Source organism: Oreochromis niloticus, unplaced genomic scaffold, assembly GCF_001858045.2.
Source record: "Oreochromis niloticus isolate F11D_XX unplaced genomic scaffold, O_niloticus_UMD_NMBU tig00001905_pilon, whole genome shotgun sequence".
In the NCBI taxonomy this organism is placed as follows: domain Eukaryota; kingdom Metazoa; phylum Chordata; class Actinopteri; order Cichliformes; family Cichlidae; genus Oreochromis; species Oreochromis niloticus.
Window position 1 is genome coordinate 13,087 of NW_020327502.1, and position 18,184 is coordinate 31,270.

At 42.7% G+C, this 18,184-nt stretch overlaps 1 pseudogene; it reads left to right on the top strand.

Moving 5' to 3' along the window:
* The first annotated feature begins 11,595 nt into the window (after positions 1 to 11,595).
* LOC109200197 (murinoglobulin-2-like) lies at positions 11,596 to 15,560 on the top strand (annotated as a pseudogene).
* Positions 15,561 to 18,184: the final 2,624 nt, after the last annotated feature.

An 18,184-nucleotide genomic window follows, 5' to 3' on the forward strand; every position in this document is an offset into this window, starting at 1 on the left:
GAATGCTCTGTATTTAACGTCAAATTAACACCCAATGGTGTTTGGATACAGAGATGATATTGTGTAGATTAAAAGGACGTCTTTTCAAATATAGGAAGATATATACATATATGCATACATATAAATACATAAATAGTGTTATTTCATGTCATGATCTATCACCAAATCGGTACAGAAAATAGGGTCTATCCCCATTTTAATCTAATAAAGAGTTTCATGGTTTTATAAGTGAACCTCACCTTTAAAAATTTTAGTATTACTTCAAATTTGTCTTTAACAATTTGTTTGTGTAAAATTTTTACTTCGGAGAGTGTGATTGTTATTAATGTTGTGTTCTTTTCAGTTGTTGGAAGATCCCTCAGCTTAAATTCAGCTGATCAGTATGTAGACTATGCATTTTAAATAAGTTGTGATGGATGATTGTATTAATTTAAACTACTAGTTTTGAAATTGAAGCAGAAGAAAATGACTAAGTTGACCCTACTTAATATAAGTTAACTCTGCCCATTTACATTTTATTCTAGGTTGAACGAGATAGAGCTCCATGTAATCACTGATGACCAAATCGAGAAGTTGTTTCTTCCATCAGGGATCCCACCAACAGTAGAGGAGCTGCAAAGTGTTGTGAAGGATACCTTTGGGATTTCAAACGACTTCAGTCTTCAGTATTTGACACCAAAATTTCAGGACTACTTCACTATTCACAGAAGTGACCAGATAAAAGACAAAGACACTGTGAAGGTTGTTGGCATCACCCTGGTCATCCTGCCAGTTTTCGACAGCCCCTCTGATCAACTGTCAGCTGACTATGACTCATCCTCCAATCCGGTTGTATCTAATGCAGACTCTGCTGCAACCACTTCTCAGGACACCATTATTAAAAAGGCAGAACTTGTTCCCCATTCCACAGTCAGCATAGGAAACTGAAATGCAACTGGAAAGAGCCACTGAGGATTATAAAAAGAATGTAAATCTTCTGCCCACCTCCAAAGTAAAGACTGACATTCTCGAGAAGTTGGCTGAAACTATATTTTCAATTATGGCCTAGTCTTCCTATTATATTATTATTATATTATATTATTATTCCAAGCACTAGTGAAAAATTTCAGTGCATACGATCTAAATTAATCAGAAAAATGTGATATTATAAATTTTGTATACGTTTTATATTCCACAATAAAAACAATAACTGTTTGAATGTTCTCTTTGTGAAATTGATTCATTTTACTCAGAAAAGAAATTAAATTAACTTGATTTTCTCTTACTATTCAGTCATTGTTTATAAAGTTTAATTGGAAAATGCTGCAGTGATGGTGGTGGAGCAGCATTAATGATGATGCTGTAGAACAACAGGAACATGGGGATGTCAGGCTGTTAGTGGGTTTAGTCATTCCTGCTGCACTGTTTGTTCTTCTTATTGAAGTGACCTGCTGAGAGCTCACACTGTTCTCTGTAGAAATGATGTCAGTCTGACTCGTCACATGTTTGGAGGCACGTTTGATGTTTGCTCTTCTGGAAACTCTCAGTATCAAATATGGAACATGCAAAGGAGACACGCTTCAGTCTGGACCTGTTTCTGTAGCAGCCACCATCATTCTACATGTTTGTACATCAGCTTATCAAATCCTGTCTACTGTCTTCATTTATTACTCTTCACCTGCTTCACTGTCACTGTGTGGGCGGAGCTGCCTGAGCCCTGCCCACACATACACACCTCCTCTCTGGAGCTACACTTCTGCTTCATCTCTGCCTCTTTTCTTCATCCTCCATCTCTCTTTTCTCTTCTTCAGTGTTCTGCAGCCACGGAGCCTCACAGCCATTAGCACGCCCATACCTGAGCAGCTAGCATTACCCAGCATGCCGTGCAGCAGTGTCAGTTTGTAAATGTGCAATAATTCCTGCTCCAAACTGTTTCTGTTTCACAGATTGCTGTGTGCCGTGACCTTTGACCTGCTAAAGTGAGTCAGCTGTGGATTATTCATTGTTGTGTCTGATACTTAGAACTGTGAGGAAGAAGCTACACAGTTAATCAGGGTCCCCCCTCTCTGAATTAGGAAAGGTTGGCAGGCCGCGTGTGGGCCTTGGGCCATACGATGAGTATCACTGTTTGAAATGTGAACATTGTTCTGCTACAGTCAATGGACTAAACCAGAGAAGAAGAAAACAGACTTTACCATGAAGATCCTCAGTGTGGATCAGTATAATATCAGCCTGATGTCTGCAGTTTAGTGTCAGCACAACTTTCACATCATATTCATCTCAGCACAACTAAAACATGCTGACTGACCTCAGAGTTTCAAGTCCACATCCTGGACTCTCCAGAGAACCACACAGATGCTTCACTCCTGGATCCTGCAGCTTGTTCCAGCTCAGGTCCAGCTCTCTCAGATGGGAGGAGTTGCACTTCAGTGCTGCTGCCAGATAATCACAGCTGATCTCTGACAAACCACAGCCCCACAATCTGTATAAAGAATGAAAGATGTAAGTTTATTACACAAACTGCTTGAAATCATTCAGTGTTTCATCATCTGTTCAGAGCTGAAGAAGGTTCAGAATGTAGAAGTTTAGAAAATGGAAACTCCAAACAGCTGAAGCCAACAGGAAGCAGCTTCAAACAAACACAACAAGAGAAAAAAAACTCTGAATGTTTCATATTAAAGTCGTACATTTATCATAAAAACATGAAAGAGACTTGAAAAAGTCGTGTTTTTCCTTCCAGGAACCACATGGCTTCACTTTTAAAGGTGAAGTGTGAAAGAAATGGACATATTTGAAGTCCAACACCTTTTTCCAGTCACATGATTAAAGCAGACAAACTACAAGCTCATTTTCATTCCAACAAGTCATCTTCTGACCTGGACTAACAACACTGGTCTCTATGTGCAGCTGGCTGTGAGACTCAGGGAGCGTCTACAAAGTGCAACACTGAAAGAACATCACACACAAATTTGCTTCAAGCACTTTCACACAAACATCTACTGTCATTATTTTCACCAAACTCTGTGGATTCTTTGTTGGAAATTCAAATGGGATTCAAATGGGATTCAAACGGTCAGACAAAAGAGGGTTATGAGGAAATATGATGAAATGTTGTGTATTAGCAGCAAGTTATTAAATCATTTTCCTCAGAAACCAAACAAAATGATTGACAAACATGTTTTTACAAATTCAGTGTTGGACTTTGATCAGCAGGATAACCTGATGTTTAAAGGCATTTTGGTCTTGCTGTAGGAGAGTCCCGTTATTACTCAGTATTTATGCATGGTGTTCTAAATTAGGCTCAAATATGTGACAGACATTTAATCCCATTTCAGTTTGGCCTCATCTTGGGCCAGATTATCCGACACACACTCTGACCACAGGTCACTACCTCTTCAAGCCAAACACAATAAAAACATGAGCATATATTTGTTTCCTGATAAAATGATGTGACAGGTAGAATAGAGTATAGTGGTGGTGTTACAGCCTTTCTCCCCTCTGCTGCCGAGGCTGTTAGTCTCTCCCAAACTCAGCTACAGGACTTCCACATGAATGAAAGCAGCAGAAGTGGCTTTACAAATGAAAGAGGAAGAGGAGAAGAAGAGGAGAGGGAGGCCACCCTGACCATCACTTCAGCTGAAAACATCACACTTCCATTAAAGTTGGTGAGAAAATGTTGAGCAGGATGAGCTGCTGGCTAATCTGGAGGCTGTAGCAGCAATCACCGATCAGCCACCGATCAGCCCAATTGTGACCAGCAGCTCACAATCGGAGGTGGCTGTAGCTCAGGTGGTAGAGCGGGTCACCTACTCACCAGAAGGTTGAAGGTCGATCCCAGGCTCCTCCAGTCTACATGCCAAATATCGTTGGGCAAGATACTAACCCCATGTTTACATACTGGTGGTGGTCAGAGATGACTGTGAACAGAATAGATGTAACAGTAGTTGTTGTACATGTACAGACCATAAATATGGAGTCAAGCTGTGTTTGATGCTGCTGGGCAGACTGACCACTGGGAACCTCTGAGCTCTGCTGGTCCACTCTGGAGGAACCATGAAGCATTAGATCAACACAGGATAAAGATCCAGCAGTTTCTGCTCAAATAACTTCATCTGACTCAAGTTTCTCAAGTTTTAAATTCTCAGATTCTGAAAATATGGGTAAGTTTATGGACTTTCTTTCAGTGGTGATGTCAGGGATGATTTTGAAGAAGCTCATTAAACTGAACCATCAGCAGATCACTGCTCCAAAACCAGAACATGATCCGAGGTCTCCCTCCACCACCAGAACACCAGCTTTACTAACGTGGTAGATCAGTGTAGTACAGATCAATAACTGATGAGTCATTTTATAAAAATCACTGAGTGCTTCACATCTGACCCTCTGATGTTTCTGTAGACATTTTGCATATTTAATGAATGTCTGAAAGTTTTACATTCGTTCTATGAATACAGTGGAAATATTGTGTTATAGTCTCCATGTTTTTACCAGCATCATAAATTCTTTTTTAGATTAGATTCTTTTTTCACAGCTGAAAAACAACAACATTTATTCTCTATTGAAATCTGCATCGTCCACTCCAAAGGTCACAATCTGAATGTAACATCTGGTTTTGTTCCCTGTGATTAACTCTGAGCATCAGTATGGTGGGATTTATCCACTACATCCACACCACTGTGGTTCAGTGTTGTCCTGATGGAGTAACAGCAGCCAGTATGATCCAGGCTTTAGCTGCTGGGTCTCTGTGTGACCTCTCAGACTGTTTAACAGATCAGACACAAAGAGAATCAGAGCAGCTCTTTAAAGAGAAACATGAACCCACTCAGGTCACACTTTCCCCACAGATATGAGCATCACTGTCCTCTAACAGCAAATGACCAAGTCTAACATTTGGATCTTTTCTCTTTCATTGTTTTCTCTTTAATGAATCTTTGTAACAATCTGAGGATGTTTCAGGTCAGATTTATCCAGGAAACACAAACATGTAAAGGAGTCATCACAGCTCTCTGACCTTGTTGGTCCAGGTTCAGCACTGAAGAGTGGAGGTTGACCTTTGGACCAGTCACTCCTCACAGACGGACAGCTGGACCCTGCAGACTCTGCTCTGTCCTCCTCTTCCTCCATCATCATTTTCAGTCAGTCTGAGAGGTAAACCACAAACACTCAGTCAGTTCACATTAACAGGAGTAACTGAGTTACAGTAGCTGTAACTCAATTACATAACATGATATAATCTGTTAATTTACACCGATGTGTTTTATATATGCATGTGTAAAGTGAGTGTGAGAGCCCTTGTCTGACACTGTGTCGGACACACAACCTGTCCAAAGGGGAGGGGTCTGGCTGCTTCCAAATACAGCACATTTCATTCATAATGTTGTCAATCCAAGCCCCTTATATATTAATTATTTTTCCTGGGTTGTGTGAAATCCCTGGGAAAAAAAAACCCTAAACAAACTGAATCTGTGCACTAAGATGTAGGTCTGGTTGTGTTGTGGTGATTCTCGGGTTAGGGGATGGGTGTTGACACTGGAATACAAAATAACACCAATGGAAGATGGACAAGAAGAGGTCAAAGGTCATCTGGTGCTCAGTTTAGAAAAAAGAGAAAAGAAGAAAATGTAAGCAGATTTGTCTTTGGATATTAGCAGGTATTATGCAGGGCTCTAGAGTGCGACCAATTTTCTTTTCTTTTTTTAAAAAATTGAACAGTTTTTATTCATTATCAAGAAAAGCATAAAAACATAACAAAGCAGACAAACAACACTTCCTATTTAACTGAGAACATCTTAATCGCAACCACTTATCAAACATACATTATGTAGGTATTATGCAGGGCTCTAGAGTGCGACCAATTTTCAATGGTACGACAAAAAATATCCTAGATCACACGGACGAATTACAATGGCTGTTTGTTAGCCAATGCATACTATCTATCTGTGTGTGTGTGTATATGCATGTGCGCACACACACACACACACAGATAGATAGTACACACACACACATGATATAGACTTATTACATGTAAAGCAAGATATTTCAAGCCTTTATTTTTTTATAATTTTGATGATTATTGCTTGCAGCAAATGAAATCCCAGTTTCAAAATCTCTAATGTAGCTAATGTACATATGGAGGATATCCCCAGGGCACCAAACAGGCTAGGACCGCCCCTATCTATGTACATGTCCCATGTTTAGTCAGTCATTGTCAGGAGTTGCAGTGTGGATGTTGGAGTGAATTGGTAACTGTTTGTCATTTTTATGCTTACCATCCATTTCTACATTGTTTAACTGTAGGATGAAAGGAATTCCACTGTCCCCCTCCCCAGATTCTCGAGGTTCTGGGTGAGAGGCTGTAGTCTTTTATTACAGACATCCTTGTGAAGGTCCTTTTGATGTAAGCTTCCTGCGTTTACGACCCTTTGGTCAGCAGGAGGTCTCAGACACACACACACACACACACATTCCTACTTACATATAGAAGTTCACACATATACATACAAAGCCTTGTCTTAGAACTATGTGGGCATTACTTCTTGTGTGAACTGTCTCTCAATAAAAGGGAGCAGGAGGAGGCCATCGTCGGGGTCATTCGTGATGAGCTAAGATACCAACGAGGCCTCCCTTGCGCAAGTAATCAATCAAACGCTGTTGCCTTGTTTTTCTTTCATGGGAATAAGTCCTGGATACAGCGGGGTCTGAGTTTAGACTCAACAGTGGATGAGGGAAGGAGGACCCAAACGCTGGACTCACAGGTAGGTGAAGGTTGGGGTTTATTGTAGACGGAGTGAACGAACAGAACAGAAGCAGGAAATGGCTGGCTGGCTGGAAAGGCTAATGACTGACTGACTGACTGACTGACTGACTGACGTAACTGACGTAACTGAACAGCGACAACCTAACAGCGACAATGACACGACAGTGAACTGGTAAAACTGAGGAACTTAAATACACAGACTGGATGATGACAACAATTGGCAAGAGGTGAGTACAAGGCTGAAGATAATGAAACAAGAAATGGAACATGTAGGAAATAAACAGTGAAGAACAGAAAACACTGAGTCAAGGCGACGGCGTGGGAGCTGGCGGTGACGGCGGAGCGGCAGCTGCAGGGCCAGCAGGTGTGGAAACTTCTGGCTGGAGGCAGGCGGGGCCAGCAGTTGCGGGAACCCCTGGCTCAGGAGCGGCCGGGCCAGCAGGTGCGGACGCCCCTGGCTGAGGAGCGAGACAGCTCACAGCTGGCTCTAAATGCTGTGGCGGCAGGTCAGGTAGCAGAACAGGATGATAAATGAGTGACTGGGCCAGAGACTAGATAGGAGATTGGGCAATGGGTGACTGAGTTACTGGAGACTGGACTACAGACTGAACTGACTGGACTACAGAAGACTGGACGACAGACTGGGCTGACTGGACAGGAGGAGACTGGGCTGACTGGACAGGAGGAGGCTGGGCTGACTGGACAAGAGAAGACTGGAAAGGAGGAGAGTGGAGAACAGGAGACTGAGCTACAGGGGACTGGAGGACAGGAGACTGAGCTACAGGGCACAGGACTGACTGAACTGGAAGCTGAACAGCAGGTGAGTGAACTTACTGGACTGGGGAGGCTAATGGATGAGCTAAAGACTGTGCTAGTGAAGGAGAGAAAGCTGCAGCTTGGGCTACCGCATCAGGTGCCTGAGCGGGGAAGAGCTCAGCTAGCCTAACCAGAGACAGAGCTAGGACGTGAAAGGCTGGATCAGCAGGTGGGTGAAGTGGTAGACTGATGGGTGAACAGGCTAGCTCTTCCCGGCCTCGAGGGCATGAGGGCACTGGCTGGAGAGCCTCAGCTGAGCCTCTAGGATGGTCAGGTTGGATTCTGGCTGCCCTCAGCCTGGGCGCTGGGACAGGCACAGGGGGTGGCTGGACACCAGTCACCCCCACCCGAGGAACATGAACGGGTGCAGGAGTGGACTGGGTCATAGCTGCCCTTGTCCTGGGAGCTGGCACAGGTGAGGGTGTTGGCTGGCTGATAGGGGTGGAAATAATAACTGGGCGAGTGATACTGACAGGTTTAGCAGGGATTATTCTGGCACCGAGTTAATGTGATCCGTGAAATGTAGTATGTCCTGAGATTTGATTTTCACCCAGGTGTCATCCTCATATCTGAACCAATGGCTTGGTGGTGTTCCAGGGTAGGATAGCAAAGCCCTGTTTTCCACTTCTTCCATGTACAAATTGGCCACGATGGGTGAAACTGGGGAGCCCATGGCACACCCATGTTTCTGCCTGTAGAACTGACCCTTGTATGTGAAGTAGGTGGAATGAAGACACAGTTCCAAAAGCAAACACACTTGGTCGATGCTGAGAGCGGTCCTGTTGCTGAGGTTGGTGTCATCCTGTAATCTCTTACGGACTACCTCCAACGCTTCCATGACTGGGATACAAGTGAAGAGAGATGTAACGTCGTACGAGACCATGGTTTCATCTGCCTCCATAATGACATCTCTCACCTTCTCAACAAAATCCAGGGTGTTCCTGATGTGGTGTTCAGAGCTGCCCACCAGCGGGTTGAGGATCGAAGCCAGAAACTTGGAGATGTTATAGGTGACCGAGTTGATCATGCAGACAATCGGTCTGAAAGGTGCACCCTGTTTATGTATTTTCGGTAAACCATACAGACTTGGTGTAGACTCCCCTGGGTGTAGCCTGTGGTATGAGGTCTGGTCAATAGCTTTGTCTTGTTCTAACTGCTTCAGACAGTCTATCACCCTCTTCCTGTAGCCACTTCCTGGGTCTCGTTTCAGGGGCTCATAAGTATTTTCATCACTGAGGAGTGACAAAATTTTCTCATGATAGTCTTTCTGGTTTAGCAATACTGTGCACCTACCCATATCTGCCGGAAGGATCAGGGAACTGACCTCCCAGCCCATTGTTCCTCAGTGGGCTGCTTTCAGTCATTATGCAAATGTACTGTTTATAAGGTTTGGGGAAACCTGCAGTCAGCTGAGACTGAAGAAGTCACTTGGATGAGTGACGAAACGTTTTTCCCACAAAACGCTACGTCCAGATGAACAGAATCAACTTTTGGAGATTTACTTTCCTGGATGATTGAGAATGCATCAAGACTTATGCATGTGCATGTGGCGATATTAATCCCAGGAGCCACATTCAGTTAAAAGTGTAAGAGCAAATGATCCGTCAATAAAGGATAATGTTGGATCAGTGTTTCAATATTTATATCTTTTATTAGATGTGCATGTGGTTTGGTTATTTGCTTTTTGGTGAAAGTACACTGAGAGAGGACTTTTTTATTAGCGATCTTAATAATATTTTTTTTTCATATTAATGTAATTTTTTATCTAATTGAATACAATCTATTTGTGTATGATTGTCAGTCGAAAGAGGGAGAGAGGAAAGAGGGGAATGTGAGGAGAAAGTACATGTTCAGGAAGAACCCTGTTAATAAACAGACAGGGAACAGTGACAGGCACAACAGAAACTGTTTAACTGCTTGAGAGAGTTGACCACCAAAAAGTGATAGACAGATTTGCCAACCTCAAGCTGAGGCGACATAGGTTAAAATAAAAGAAAAAAATCTGCAGAGCCATATTAGTAGTATCTGCAGTAAACATCTTTTCATACATTGCACCATAGGCACAATTTTTTTTATCAATATTTTGTACATTTGTATATTTCAAGGACTCTTCTGTTTTTGGAGTGTATTTTTATACATCTGTATTGTATTATTCATACACATTAAAAGTGAATCTCTGTCCAAAAAATGCACTCAGTTTACTTCTTACTCACTATGAGCATCATTTTCACCCAGTAATTAAGGTTAGGATATGTATTTTTTTTTATCCATTCTTCGTTTACAGCATTTAAATAACCTTTATCAGATTTGATGGTTTTGTTACAGACTTTTAAAAAAAAGTGTTTTGCTTTTCTTTCACAAATGTGGGGATTAAATTGTGTTAAAATGTACAAAACAATGATGTCATGTTTTGTGACGAGGACCCAGGCACAGAGAGACTTGATGAATTTAAGAATCTTATGATTTAATAAAGAAATTTGCAGACTTGCACAGAGATGGTAAAATTATGATGACTGATAACAGAGATGAAGACAACAGACGATGAGGACAGGGAGGAACAGGGGTTTAAATTCACCAAGGAGACAGTCATAGAGAACTCAGGACAACTGGAGACATTTAAGGATGCAGTGACTGACAGAGACGGGGAAGAAGTCTCATCGTGAGGAGTACAGTTTATCTTGCCTGGCTGGGCAGCTCTCTGGGTGCTCAGCACCCCCAAAGCTCTGATCCTAGAATCGCCCCTGGTATAAATGATGAGGATCTGCAGCTGTGCAGCGCTGACATCACTGAGTTATTTGGGAGAACAGCGAGAAACTCCCTCATGCAGCTCACTTAAAGTTCACACACAGATTCATTCATCAGAATCAGCTCAGGCTGAAAATCCTGCAGCAAACACAGCAGAGCGATCAGTGCTGCGTCAGTGGATCTTTACTGTCACAGTCAGTTTCACAACTCACCTCACCGACTGCACTTCAACTGTTCAGCCAGAGTCACAAACTCTTTATCCATGTGCAGCTGTATGAGATGAAAGTCTTTAAGGTGGACTGATTGTGTGTTCAAATACAAAACTAAGACAGAGACAGAATCAGGGAGCAGACATCAGACACAGATCATCGCTGCAGTTCTTCACTTTCTCAGACTCTGATCTTCATGTTGATGCTTTGATTCTCAGTGTTTACTCTCAATGAAAGCTTCACATGGATTCATGTCACCTTTAAACTAAACCAGGTGAACTTAGAAGCAGGACAGCAGCAGTTAATGAGCAAAGACTGCATTTATACTCAGACACATGTCAGGAGGAACAAACAGCAGGATCAGGTTTGATTCGCTCCCGGAAGAAAAGATCTGACTACACAAATTAAAGAATAACTCCTGACGTGTTGTGTTTGTGGAGCAGAGCTGTGAATATTAGAGGAGTAAATATTACAGAAATTATAAATATATACATACATATATGTATATATATTAGGGAACATGTACAAATGAGAAAAACCATTTAAAATATCTTGCTGCAAACAGTCAGTGAGTCAGAGTGATGGTGAAGAATTGCATTTGTGTAACTGTCACAGATAAAGTGGAAAAATCCACTCTGGGCAGAGGTCACAGAAAGAAAACTAAAAAAGTCCGTACATGGAACAGTAGCTTAGCAACATAACAGAGTCATGACTGTGATCACAGGAATGAGCTGTGCTGATGAAACTCCTTCCTGTACAGCAGGAAGATCAGTAGGAACAGATTTCCTCTCTGCACACAGTGAAATAACAGGACACAAAAAGGAAGGAAAGAAGGAAAAAGAAAAAGGTCCATCTCTGTCCTTTCAAACAAACAAGCATCAACTGTGTGCTCCAGCCAATCACAGGACAGACTGTGCTCTGAATAAAGCTGTCTCAGTCTGTACATATGTACACATTATGAATCCAGCACACAAACAATCCTGGATCTTCAAACAGAAAAAAGGCATTAGCACTTAGAAAAAGCCAAACAAATGGAAGCTGAGAGCTTTCAAATCTTCGGGGATCTTCAGGCTGGGAATTCCAGTCATGATGTGGAGCGCAAAGGCCGGATCAGCTTTAGTGACTAAACGAGTCTTTGGGAACACTAACAAGGCCACACCAGAAGGTCTGAGGCAGCGAGCGGCTCATGGAGTCAGCGTCTCTGATACAGGCAGGAGCCTGACCATGGAGGGCTTTAAAGATGGGTCTTTATTTGGATATCAATGAAAAATCCTCATCAATACAAAGCAGCAGACATCAGCAGCATCAAATGAATGCTGCAGTGTTTGATGTCAAAGATAAGATAAGATGACCTTTATTAGTCCCACAGATAGGAAATTTGTTTCGTTACAGCAAAAGTGCAAAGTTATGTACCAGAATTTAGAAAACACTGGAATGGAATAAAATAAAATACTATATACAATAGAATACAAATGCTATATACAACTGAGTAAGAAAATACAAAAGTACAACGTTAAGTCTAATTGTTGAATGTTGTCATTGTGTTTCTTAAATTTGTAAAGTCTTGGTTCAAACTATAGGATCAAGCAAGCAAGCAATTTATTTATATAGTACTTTCAGATCAGCCCCCAGCTGAACACAAAGTGCTGTACACTTGACATGCCAGAAATGATACATTGAACATGTTTAAAAAAAAATATATAAGAAAAAAAAAAAATTATATAAAAAAAAAAATAAAAATAAGATAATTATTAAAATGACATTTAAATTAATAAAATTAGCACAAATAGCAAAAACAATAATAAAATAGTATAAAAATGATGATGAGAATTACATTTAAAACAATAAAATCAGCACATTAGATTAAAACAATAAAATCAGGGTCAGACCGTGTCATAAGCCAAGGAGTAAAAATCAAGACATTCCTTTGTCTCTGACCATCTCTCCAGCCACTCTGTGCTGGGGGAGGTTTTATTGTACATACATCCTATCTGACAGATCTGTTTCTTGTGTTGTAAGCTTCCTGCTTTTATGACCCTTTTGGTGAGCAGAAGGTCACACACATGACACACACACACACGTTCTTGCACATGCATACAGGTGCTTACACATACACACACATAGTGCCTTGTCTTTGTAACCAAGGGGGGTTTTACGGAGGGAGGTGCTTGTGTTGCAACTGTCATGTCAATAAAAAGGCTATGAGGACAGCTGCTCTTTGAAGGATTTGGGCTAGAGACCAAGAGCTGGTTCTTTTCCAAAGCTTCCCTCATTAGCGAGTTAAGAAACCGGTTGAAGATGTTCTGTTATGTCTTGTGTTCTTCATGAGGAATAAGTCTCTAAACTAGTGGGGCCTGTGGAAACACAGACACAACATACAACTTTGTCAGAAAAAGAATTGCACATATAGCAGTCTTATTGCACATGTGTGGATGTGTGTGTTTGATCAGTTTAAGTCTTTGTTGTGGAGTCTGACAGCAGTGGGGAGGAAAGACCTGCGAAATCTCTCCGTCCCACACCGTGGGTGCCGCAGTCTCCCACTGAAGGAGCTGCTCAGTGCTGTCACAGTCTCATGCATGGGGTGGGAGATGTTGTCCAACAGGGATGACAGCTTAGCCACCATTCTCCTGTCACTCACCACCTCCACTGGGTCCAGAGGGCATCCTAGAACAGAGCTGGCCATCCGGATCAGCATGTGTAGTCTCTTCCTGTCTCTGGCAGAGATGTTGCCGCCCCAGCAGATCATACCTTAAAAGATGGCTGAGGCCACCACAGAGTCATAGAAGGTCTTCAGGAGTGGGCCCTCCACTCCAAACGACCTGAGTCTCCACAGCAGGTACAGCCTGCTCTGCCCTTTCCTGTAGAGGGCGTCTGAGTTATGAGTCCAGTCCAGTTTATTTGAAGACATACCATCTGTAGCACTGCCTCAGTTCTGGATGTTTCCACAGACTCCTCTGGGCTCTGTGCACCTAAAGAAAAGGTCAAAGGTCAGTAGCACATGTAGTTGGGACAGTTCTTCATTTACAAACAACAGTCGCACAAACTACACAATTATTTTCCTCCAATGACGACTTTTCACTTGCAGAAATGGTCCTGTGTGATTTGTAGGCTGTGATATAAAAAGTAGTTCCTAATGGCAGCGATTCACTCAGTAAACATGTGTTTCCTTCACCAACCTCACACACAGATCCAATAAGATCAGGAAGTGGGCAGTATAGTACAATATGTGTTATTTTGTACTGTGCTGCCCAAACTAAAGATCTGCTGAAGTGTTGGAAATGATTCAGATGTTTATTTTGGACGATACAGCAGAAGATCAGACATGAAAGTGGAGATAACACAGAAGACCTGCAGCAAAGGGTCAGAGGTCAGACTGGGCCACGTGATTCAACAATGAGCCAATGATCATCAAGTAGTGACTAAAGCAGAGCCCTGACGTTCTGACATTTATCACACAGTTAGAACAAATGTCTGCTGATGACTTCATCTCATGAAATGACTGATAGATGTCAATTCATTGATCAGCTGACCTGCTGATCTTCATCGTGCACAGAAACATTCAGCTTGTTTCAATCAGTAAATAACTCCCACTACTCTCAGTTTGAACTGTTCCCACTCAAAATGCTGTCAGAACAATGATCATTGTAGAACTTCACAAACATCACGTGTTGTTTTCCACATGTAAGATCAGCAAACATACAGAAACTTCCTGTTGCCACACACGGCCTCTAAAATCTCTTCCACGCTTTCTGTCTGAAGTCCACTCTCTGTGTCGGATCCACAGGAAACAACAAGATCTTCCTGTTCGTGTATAGAGTCCGTAAAAAGTCCTTAAAATAAACCGTCCATAAGTCCAGGGGGATGTGTGTGAAGAAAGGGAACAGTAAGTTCAAAGTGGCGTGGTGTGTTTTTGTTTTGTTGCAACTGGCCTACCACACTCTGCTGTGCAGCACAGAACAAAGTCAATCGGTCCTTCAATTGGCTCGCCATCGATTACAGGATCCGTTGCAATGCATCAAAAGGAAGATACAAAAGGAAACACACACACAAAAAAAAAAACCTGACCTGTCAACGACAGTGTCATAGAACATATTAAGTTCAACCTTGGTTTCGAGACCAAGGCCGGTGTTGAGACATCCAACTGTAACCTACACTACAGCTCTGCTGGCCTCTGTGTTCACCCTGCAGGAGACGTGGAGACCCGCCCTCACCTTCTGCAGCACTTAGACACAGTTGCAGTGAGGGAAGGTGAGTCATCCTTTAGCAGGACATCATTCAGGCTTTATTAGCATCACTGTGACTGTTATTGTGTTTGTAGGAGGTTTCCTCTGCTGGTCTCAGGCAGCAGCAGAAACATCAGCCTCCCTGTCAGTGGAGATCAGTTCTTATGTGCTGTTGGCCAAACTCAGCGCCTCCCCGACTGCTGAGGATCTGGGATATGCCTCTGGTATTATCACGTGGCTGACTGGGCAGCAGAACTATGACGGAGGCTTCTCCTCCACTCAGGTACGACACCACCCGAACAGCATGAAGCTCATCTTTGAGTTCATCTACAGTCTTGGACCAAATCAGGAGAAATAATCCTGAAGCTTTCATGTTGTTGCTTTTCTCTCAGATATGCAGACTTGTTTTAGCAGGCAGGGATGTTTTTATTCTTTATTTACAAGATGAAATTGACTTTGGTCTACTTTGTTTCTCTGAGATCATCTCTGTTAAACAGATTTAACCTGTTTAACCTTTATTTAACCAGGAAGTGAAGGTTAGAAACTCTTTGTGAGAGTGTGTTGAAGTGACACAGGCAGTTTGAACTTCATGTCAACATGAATCCATCCTGTAGGACACAGTGGAGGCTCTTCAGGCTCTCTGCTCCACTCTGGTGTTCAGTCCTGAAGGTTGGAGCACAGGGACAGTTCAGGCTCCAGCAGTCAGCTGACATTTGATCAGGGCAACAAACTGCTCCACCAGGAGGAGGCGCTGCAGGACGTGTCAGGAAAATCCAGGCTGGAGGTGAAGCTGCATGTGCTTCAGTGCAGCTCAGTGACAGCATCATGTGACCAGGTCCTGGTTGGTGTCAAACAGGCTTTCTTTGTTTCTTTGTACTTATAAAACGCTAAAGAAGCATTTTCACATGTAATCAATGTGTTTTCATAGACAACATTAGAGCTGACAGTAATAACTGCACACAGCACAATTCTGTTTGACACTAAATTAAAAATCACTAAAGTCACTTTGTGTCTACATGAGAATCAGAGAAACTTTCTTCATCCCAGAGGGAAACTGAGCTGTCGGAGCAGCAAACACACAACAAACATCAAGCACTGATAGACAATGAGAAACACAGATATTGATGATAAATATTAAGATAAAGAGATAAATATAGAGATATAAATATAAAAGTGTCACGGTGTAGAAAAGTGACAGCAGGCTGCACTGAGCTGTGATTGGTTCTGTTTGTTTCCCAGATTTGTGCACCTACAACATCCCAACACCTGCTGATGTCCTCACTCTCAGTGTGAAAGTCCACACAGAGGTGGAGCCCACAGGTCGATCTGCCAGACTGACTGTGGAAATACATCCCTGTAAGTATGTGACAGGTTAGAGGAGAGTCTGTACCAGCGTGGAGTCACTGTGGGTGATGAAGAGCATGTGTGCACACACTGTTCAATCACAGCTACAGTGGGAGGAGAAAACTACAAACATGGTGGTCCTGGATGTTCCCCACAGTGTGAGTCATTAGACAGACTCTACCAACACGTCATGTGACCACTGTGATGATGTCATCTCCTCACAGCTCAAACGTGGCCTCCTGGTGAGTCGTGTTGAACCAAAGGAAGATCCTGTTCTGGTGTCCTTAGAGGAGGTCAGAGAAGTCCACAGTGGGGACACCAGATGATGATCTTTGGTACAAACTGTGTCTGTGATTGTTTCTGTTTCGTCCAGTTATCAAAGGACACACCATCAACCACAGAGATCATCCAGGAGCTCCCAGTGGACGACCTGAAGCCAGCCGTGGTCCAGATCTATGACAACTACCAACCAGGTCCAAGTCTAACTAAGCTTTACTCCAACAGCTCACTGACACACTTCAGAGGATCCATCAGACTGAACAGTTCATACAAGCTGATGTTTCCATCAGTGACTCAGAGAAATGACACTTTCATAAATCTGGTTTTAGTCACTTTGAGTGTAAACAGGAAACAAACTGCATCATTTGTGCTTCTTGCACCAGGATCCTCCTCGTCTCTCCCACAGCAGGAAGTTCAGCTCTGCTCTCATGAAGCAGCAGGAAGAGGCTCAGAGTGAGGACTGAGTACAGGCTGATGGCACACTCAGCCTTTTGCCACTGCATGCACAGCTGTGAGTCATGTGACACTCGTGCACTCGTGTTGATCACACCTCTCATTGTAGATAAGTGAACTCTCCCAACGATCACACACAGTGGTGTGAAAAAGTCTTTCACTCAGTCATTTCTGACTGTGTTTATCACACAAATGTTCATGTTAGACAAAGATAACACAAGTAAATAAATGATGATGTCATTGATTAAGGCACAAAGGTGATCCCAACCTACCTGAGCTGTGTGCAAAAATAACTGCCCCTCTGCTTCAATCATGAATGAACTGTGATGAAGCACATTTGTTTCTAAAGCTGAGTTTGACAAACACACTCAGCCTGATTACTAGAAGACCTGTTGGATCAACAGACTCATCAACTTCTACAGAACCCGTGTGAGAAAGTGAACAGGCTGAAAGATGTCAAACAGCAACACATGATGCCACCATCTACACAATCAGCTGACAGAGTTACAGCTGTCAGTCTGCACAGGGTTCAAAGCCATTTCTAAGGCTTTGGGACTCTGTTGAACCACGCTGAGAGCCATTAGACACAAATGCTGAAAGTGGGGAACAGTGGGAACCTTCCCAGGAGCCAGTGGCACCAACATGACTCCAAGAGCACATCGACATCCAGGAGCTCACAAAGAGCCCAGAACAACATGAACGAGCTGCAGGCCTCAGTTAAGGTCATCATTGAACAATAAGAAAGAGAATCCATGGAGGAGTCCAAGGAGAAAACCACTGCAGACCAAGAAGAACACAAAGGATGGTCTCACACTGTCCAACAACATGTTGATGATCCCGTTTGGGAAAGACTCTGTGGACTGATGAGACAAAAGCTTTCTGACAGCTTTGAGTCCTGTTACATCTGAAACTAACACAGCATCAATGAAAAGGAGCCTCATAGCAACAGTCACATATGGTGGTGGTAGTGTGATGGTCCCATGTGATGCATCATGGCAGCAACAATACAACAACAAATACACACATGTGACAAATGTACAATAACAGATCATTAAGTGTCACGGCGCCGTGCGCATTAGTATATTTGACTTAAGCTTAATAATCAGAATAATGCTCTGATCTCTTCACATAAATGAATCATACCTTTCTACTAAAACTGTTTCTGTTGGTCTCCACCTTTTCCTGAACCAGACCCTGCAGGATCCACCTGAGAGTCCCAGTCCTGGACCCTGTTTGTAACCAGGAGGATCCCAGGCCTGATTATTGCTGATGTGTTATAAATATTCTTCTTTTATTCTCATTAAATAAATATGTGTATAAATATGTGGATTCATGTTTCAGTCCTGTTGATGCTTGTTTGTTTGAAAGGACACAGATGG